The 8,045-nt window shown below is 34.9% G+C and overlaps 1 pseudogene; it reads left to right on the forward strand.

Annotated features, from left to right (window-relative positions):
- The first annotated feature begins 5,033 nt into the window (after nucleotides 1–5,033).
- Nucleotides 5,034–6,353, forward strand: LOC106975266 (ras-related C3 botulinum toxin substrate 1-like; annotated as a pseudogene).
- Nucleotides 6,354–8,045: the final 1,692 nt, after the last annotated feature.

Here is an 8,045-nt window from a genome sequence, read left to right on the forward strand (position 1 = left end):
GTCTATTTATGAAAAAGTTACTAATCACAATAAAATTCAAAATACTTTTTCTTTTATATTTAGTGTTTTATATTCTATTTAAGAAATTTCATCTACACCAAGGTCATAACAATATTTTAGAAAGTTTAATTCTAAAAACATTATATTTTATGTTTTGTATTAAGGTCTATAATCCACTCAAATTATTTTTTCTATTTGAGTTGTAATAAAAGTTCATTACATTCCATACAAATATTTAACTGTTCCATGACTACTGAAAGAAATATTCTTTCCTCTCCAAATTTCAGTGGCACTTTTGTCATAAATCCGGTGACTATATATGTTCACTTCTATTTCTAAAGTTTCAATTATCTTTTTGTGGTCTGTCTGTATGCTTTGCCTATGTTTTGTTATATTTTTTCCTAGGTACCTATGTTGGTGGTTTTTAAACCTCTAAGGAAAGTATATATGATAAGGTCTAAGTAATTTGCACCAAATTAATAGCTGGCAAGTGATAGAACAAGGAATTACACCCATCCCTGTTTGCCTAAACAGTTTGTGTTATTGATACCTCCTAATACAAATTTCTGTGATAATAATATCACTTTCACATAGAATTAGAGTGTAAATTAAACACAATAACAAAAGTGAACCCTCTTTACTAGCTGGAAAGCACTAAAACACCAAATAAATTATTAAAAGATAGATGTATTTTTTACTGGCTCAGAAGGCATCAGTTGTGAGTCCTGTCTATATTAGCTATATGGCATTGAGTAAGGTACTTACATTTTCTGTGACAGAGAATATCTGCCCTCAAACCATGCTTCTTAAATCCTTGCATAAAGTTAGACCATACATTTTTCTAACATCCTTTGTAGGTACTTATGACTATGTGGTTAAATTTTGGTCAATGAAATATGGGCAGCAGTGATCTACAGCACTTCCAGTTCTGTCCAGTAAAAAATTTCCATGCATTTTCATTCACCATCTACCTTGCCTAATGTGCTGGTTGGATATTAATACACAGGACAAATTCAGAAACCACAAGCTGAAAAAGCCTGAGCTTTCATCAGCCTGCATTCCAGGATGTCTATGTAAACCAGAAAACTTTCCCACATACTTGATTCTGTAAGCTTCTATCAGAAACACCATGAACAAGAAACAAATGTCTATCAAATCAACTCTTTCAGATTTCAAAGCTTACCTGTTTTATAACATACACTATATAATATTTTGCATTTGATCTGTGTAGTATTTTGCATTTAGTTTGGTACCCATATAAAATCTTTTTTTAATATTTAAACAATGTAAAATTTACCCTAAATGTAAAATTTAGCAGTGGCAAAATAAAAAGAATAAAAAAGGAGGGAAACAAGCTGTTTTAATAAACAAGTAGTTGCTTATAGTAAATTTTAGATAAAATGCATGTGGAAAAATACTCCCTCATCTCTGTCTATTGCATTTTATTACACACTATAAATCCTAAAATTAATTAGAACTGCACAAATGATAAAAATAAAATTCCCAAACTACAAACATTTGTTTCAATGCCAACCAAGATACACTAATATGAAATTTTATAATGCACTTTCAAGTTGAAAATAGCTTCTCTGGTATTGGAGTTTTATATTGGGGCTCTTTTCTGGGATAAAAACTATATATTGTTTATAGTAGCATTCATGTGTAAAATGTAGTTCAGAAAATATTCTATAAACTTAATCAAGCATACAATTTTGCATTTTAAAATTACTGGTTCCATTTTTTTTTCTTTTTATTTTGTGGAATGGTTAAACGGCTAAGTGTTCAAAAAGACTCAGGAAAGTAGCATATTAATTCTTGATTTATTTAAATCATTTTTCCTCTTTCTCTCATCAGTATCAGAGTCATAAAAAATAAAAAGAAACACATAAGAAGTAGTTCTGTAGCTGTTACAACTCTCTCGTCAGGAGTACAACTGACTGTGGTGCCAGCATCCCAGCAGTCGCCTGGGGCTCTGTCGAAGATTTGTCTGTTGAAGGATAAACCATCTTTAATACATTGCTCTATTCATAATCTCTTAGATTTCTGTGATATTACATTATATTACAACTCCTACTTCAAAGATCTCAGAGTGCCTCACAGATGTCATATATTTCAATCTCAAACTCCCTCCAAGGTCAAATCTGCAAAAAATTATTTCTCCTTTTTTGTGACAGGATTTCTCTAAACATACAGCAACCATAATGAAGTGTTCAGCACAAACAACTTTCTCCCTGTAATCACAATTATGCGGTGGAATATGCAAAAGTAAAAATAATCATAAGATAACTGAATTTTTAGTTGTAATAATTTTTCTGACTTAAATTATTTCATCATGATAATTAACACAACTGATGAGAAAACTACAAAACCCTCATTATTCAGTTATATGCATACTTTAAAATTTATTCTTACAAAGATAGTGTTGCTAATTTTTTTTTTCAAAATGAGGCAGTATGTTCTGATGGAAAATGAATTTGATTTGTTTTGAATTAAAATCACCTTTCTATTTTGATTCTTTTTATTTTTTAACGTTGATTTATTATGTTGAGAGAGAGAGACACACACAGAATCCAAAGCAGGCTTCAGGCTCTGAGCCATCAGCACAGACCCTGACATGGGGTTCGAACCCACGAACTGTGAGATAATGACCAGAGCTGAAGTTGGACGCTTAACGGACTGAGCCACCCAGGTGCCTCTCTATTTTGATTCTGACACTAATTAGCTATCTAATGTTACTATGAGAATTATCAATTAAATATTGAAAGTTTTGTGCACTCTATTACTGAAACTAACCAAACCCAACTGATAAAATGGGAAATAGGAAAAAAATATTTGTGTATACATGTGTATATTTTTTATCTTAAAATTGCAGAAAACTAAGATCAGTATATAATAGCTGCCACTTGATGAGCATCAACTAAGCATCAGAATGAATCAAATGAACTCTATTTACCAGCAAAGATAAAAGTAATATTTTGTAGGTCAGGATATTGAGAATCAAGTGGGCTAAGTAACTTTTAAACTCATCTAGTAAGTGGATGAGCTTAAATGTGAATCGAAGTTACTAACCTTTAAATTTTGTGTGATACTGTAGTGACGTGCTATTTGGTGAATATCTCATATAATTTAGGAGAGAAAGCCAGAAATATTTATAAAATCGCCTTCAAACTAATGACATATATATTGAAATGCCCACTATTCTCTACCAGCAGCAGTAGTCTTGGGCTTGAACAAATGTGCACACTCCTGGGACACAGTAGACCAGGTTTATTTAGTTTTAATGAAACATAGAGGACAGCCAATATGAGCACACACAACAGAATGGCAGATGTGTCCTGACTTTCAGGGCAGCTTCTGATTGTCTTCATTACTTGGCACTGAGACACACCTGATCAAGAGAGATGCAGCCAAGTGGATAAGGAACTTCTCAGTTTAGGGAATTGTCATCTCTGGCATCCCTTTAGGTCTTATGTGGGCACACAGCCTTCTAATAATGATATGACTAGCTCCTACTCTCTGGTTTAGCAACATTCCACCAGTTACTGGTTACTTGTCAATTCTACATTGTAAATTATCAATCTGAGCAGCCAGAGGGCTACATGGCAACCTCAACAGGATTGTCATTCATTTTGTGTCTGATACATTCCTATATATTGCATGAGTAAGGAGTATAAGATGGATTATAAGGGAAAGTCAAATTCTCAGGCATTCTTGAGGTTAGAGGAAGACTACAGGACGGTTGTTTAACCATTCATTTCAGAGCCTATCAAGCTTATGCACCTGACTTAAGTGGAACTACATAAAGCCAATTCCTTTCTGCCAAAGGCTCCCATACATGCTGCTTCTAATTCTCTGTTGAGGTGTTAGTTTTCTCTTCATACAAAGTCTTCGCACATATATGTCTAATCTGCTCTTTTCGGGTTGGAAAATGTTCTAAGGGCAAAGATCTTGTGCAAAGGAAAAAAAAAACATTTAGAGACAAGGAAACTATGTTCTAGTCATACTATCCCCTGACATTTGGACATCAAGGAAATATGTTTAATTCTCTGATTCTTAATCTGTATATTAGGTGGGATTGACTAGATGGTATCAAATCCCATTTACAAATCATGGGGCACCTGCAAGGCTCAGTTGGTTAAGCGTCCGACTTCGGCTCAGGTCATGGTCTCACAGTTCATGAGTTCCAGCCCCACATCTGGCTCTCATTGCAGAGCCTGCTTCAGATCCTCTGTCTTCTTCTCTCTCTCCCCCCCCCAAAAAAAAATAAATAAACATTTAAAAAAAACTATTTACAAATCAAATATTCTTTATTTCTGTGAGTCTAGCAACACACTTAAGTTGGGTAGGAGATTTGGGATGCATTCTATATAGCAGTATGCATTTTTGTTGCTGATGGCAGAAAGAGAAACTTAGGGACCAAGAAAGGCAGCTTGCTTATATTTTAATTTTCTATTATGTTTATTCTCAGATGATTGCACATCACTGCCCATTGCCATGTAACTTGCAGGGCTTTCCTATGGGAGGAGCATACTTCCTGTTCTTGTCAGGCTTGGTCATAAGAATTTGTTTGGCATAAGAATTTGAGTAGAAGTGACATATGACAGTTTTGAGGAGAACCTTTAACACTCATTACATGTTTCAGTAGCTTACTTGAACTTTTCCATCTGTTCCAAAGCCAGCATGCCTCAATAGTGTTGATCCCATTGAAAACACATAGCACTAAAGCTCAGCAAACCTGCAGTCTAAATGTAATGAGAGAAAATATATCTTTGTTTGAAAGCCACTGATAATACAGTCATCAATTCCAGATGATTCAATAAACAATCTCAAAAACCAGATTTCTACATAGCAATATCTCAATACCTTCCATCTCAAAAGTGACTCATGTATGTATCTCATTTTGCAGACATTTGTAAACCTATGTAATTTAACTTCCCCAGAATATTTGTGTGCATGTATCTGAACATAATAAAGCAATTCTTCCTGACACAAGAACATAAAGGAAAATATTATTTGATATTTTAATGCATCAGATGAAAGATGCATCAGCTGACTGTAATTAAATTTATACTACTTATCTATTTGCATTTGGTGATTATCAAAATACCACATACTAAATTGTTAAAATTGGATGGTTGAAATAAACAAACTCATTTGGCAATCTCTTTACTTCACAAACTCCCTAATAACATCCCCCAAAATTGTAATTAGCATTGTTAGTGCCAATGGTTCATCAGAATTGATTAGTAATAGATTGTAATAAAGGAATAAATGATATATTGAGTGTTTAATCAATTTCAGAAATCTTTCTATGACTTTAAACCTTACTCAGATACAATATAGAAAGTAACATTAAGTAAATATTAGCTTGCTTTACTTTCAAAATCATTAAATCATTTATTTAATGATTTTGAAATCATTTAAAATTCATTTTCAGATATTTTTTTCTGGATTGGTTAGAAAAATATACAATCAAGATACTATATGCAATAAGTGTTAAAAATATAGATATAACTATTTTATTTATTCACCTTATATAAAAAGAATTAATAAAAGAAACATTGAAATATTGCTAATTAGGCTGGTTTTAGGATTCCCTCCACAATGTAGGGCAAGGTAGCCCAGCACCCCCACACTTTGCTGCCTCCAGCCTTAGACTGTCCTGCAAGCTGAGCCCTAGGCCCACCGCTTCTTGCCTCAGCTCCCAGCCTCTAAGTGGTGGCAGGAGACAAAGCTGTAGATAAAACTTGCCTACTGTTCAGTTAGTTACACAACCAGCATATTTCCTAGAGAAAATATCCTCGCTGTCTTTTACAACTACTCAGCTAGTGTATGGTAGACGGAACACCAGTGAAATCTGAGTTTATGGGATACAGCTGGACAAGTAGATTATGACCAATTATGTCCCCGATCCTGTCTGCAAAAAGATGAATTCTTAATTTGTTTTTGTGAGTGCTGCATCTTTTGAAAATGTTCAAGCAAAGTGGTACCCTGAACTGCGACACCACTGACCCAACACCCCCATCATCCTGGTGGGGACTAAACCTGATCTCAGGGACAACAAAGACATGATTGAGAAACTAAAGGAGAAGAAGCTGATTCCCATCACCTACCTGTAGGAAGTGACCATGGCTAGGGAGATGATGTTGTAAAATACCTGGAGTGCTCGGTTTTCACACCTGTGAGGCCTCAAGATAGGGTTTGGTGAAGCTATTCTGGCAGTTCTTTGCCCCTCTCCTGTCAAGAAAGAGGAAGAGAAAATGCCTACTGTTAGAAATGTCTGGCCCTTCTGCTCTGTCCTCCTTGGAACCTTTTTACACTTTGCTCAAAGACAGTGGAGCTTTCCCACCTAATGCCAAGTTTTTGTTATAGTTTAGTTTTTCTATAAAATCATTTTGAACCAATCAGTAATTTTTAGGTTTTCTTTAAAGTGTAAGACTTTACACTTTCACATTACATTAAAATTTAGCCCTAAAATGGCAAGCTTCCTTAAAGCCTTATTTTTCAAAAGCTCTTATCCTTGCTCAGATTGAGAGCTGCCAAAACACCTTGTGAACTAAATTGCATTGTTGTGCTGAGAACACTAAGCACTAAACCATTAAAGACCTCTTTGTCTTTAATATTTTTATTTATTTTTGAGACAGAAAGAGACAGAGCATGAGCAGTGGAGGGGCAGAGAGAGAGGGAGACACAGAATCCAAAGCAAGCTCCAGGCTCTGGGCTGTCAGCACAGAACCTGACGCAGGATTCGATCTCATGGACTGTGAGATCACGACCTGAGCTGAAGTCGGACTTTTAACCAACTGAGCCACCCAGGAGCCCCAAGACCTCTTTGTCTTTAAGAAGAGACTGCAGAATCTAAAGCTTGGAAATGCAGACACGTCCTAACTAGTTTCTGATAAGAAAGTTTAGAGCCTCCTTCACGAAATGTTACCATTTAATGCAGCCATAATTTATCAGACTGTGTCCACTCCCTAACACTTACTGGAGGTCATAATGGAACGAGTGTAATGACTCAACTCTTTAGATCAATCTTTTTGATTTTGCAGTGAGATTTAAAACAAACGAACGAACAAAAACTTTAGTGTATTTGTTTTTGCTGATATTTTGAACAGACCTCACTCCTGCGTCCTTCTAATGAAGTGTCTGCTCTAGCCACGCGCATGGGGTGGAGTGGGCTTGGCACCTGATATGATCAAAGAATAAAGACAATATTTTGACAAAATCTGGAGATTATTTACACTATAATTCATCAAAATGTGTAATAATTAAAATGTGTAAATGTTTCGCCAGTAAAATTTTAAAAGGTTAATCTCTGTCAAATGCAGTAAATGAAAAAAGGTAGGTATTATCATTAAGTGTTTTAAGCTTTTCGGTTTTTCAGTAAAGTTGCTAATCAGCTAATCTTAAAATGGAGGTTATCTGGAATTATTTTTGTGGACCCATTGTAATCACAGGGTCCTTAAAAGTAGAAGCAGTAATTCGAAGGGAAAATCAGAAATGGCAGCATGAAGACTGGCACAATACGGCAAACTTTGATGATGAAAGGAGGGGCCATGTGTCAAGGAAAATGGAACCACTAGGACAAACAAACAAAGACAAAGAAATGGATACTAGAGTCTCACTCCAGAAAGGAGTGCACCATAACAATGCCTTAATGTTAGCCTGTGAGATCTATATCAGACTTCTGATCTACAGAACTGTAAGATTTGTGGTGTTTTAAGTCACTAAATTTGGTATAGCTTATCACAGTGGCTATAGAATGTTAATACATCCATCCAATACATCTCATTGCAGTCTTGAGCAGTATGAAATTTTATTATATTCAAATTATATTGAGAATAAAAATAGAAAAAGAAGAAGAAAATGGAAAAAACTAAGAAACAAAATTGAGATTATTTACAACCTATCTGTAAAAGGGGTCTCCCTCTTCACATTGTGTCATAGACTCTAAGGATAAAGTTCTCTTTTGGCTAGCAAAAGAGTGGACACAGGATTAAAACAAGAGATGGCTAATGTCCAGGAAAAAGACAAGAGCCTCAAAT

Source organism: Acinonyx jubatus, chromosome B2, assembly GCF_027475565.1.
Source record: "Acinonyx jubatus isolate Ajub_Pintada_27869175 chromosome B2, VMU_Ajub_asm_v1.0, whole genome shotgun sequence".
In the NCBI taxonomy this organism is placed as follows: domain Eukaryota; kingdom Metazoa; phylum Chordata; class Mammalia; order Carnivora; family Felidae; genus Acinonyx; species Acinonyx jubatus.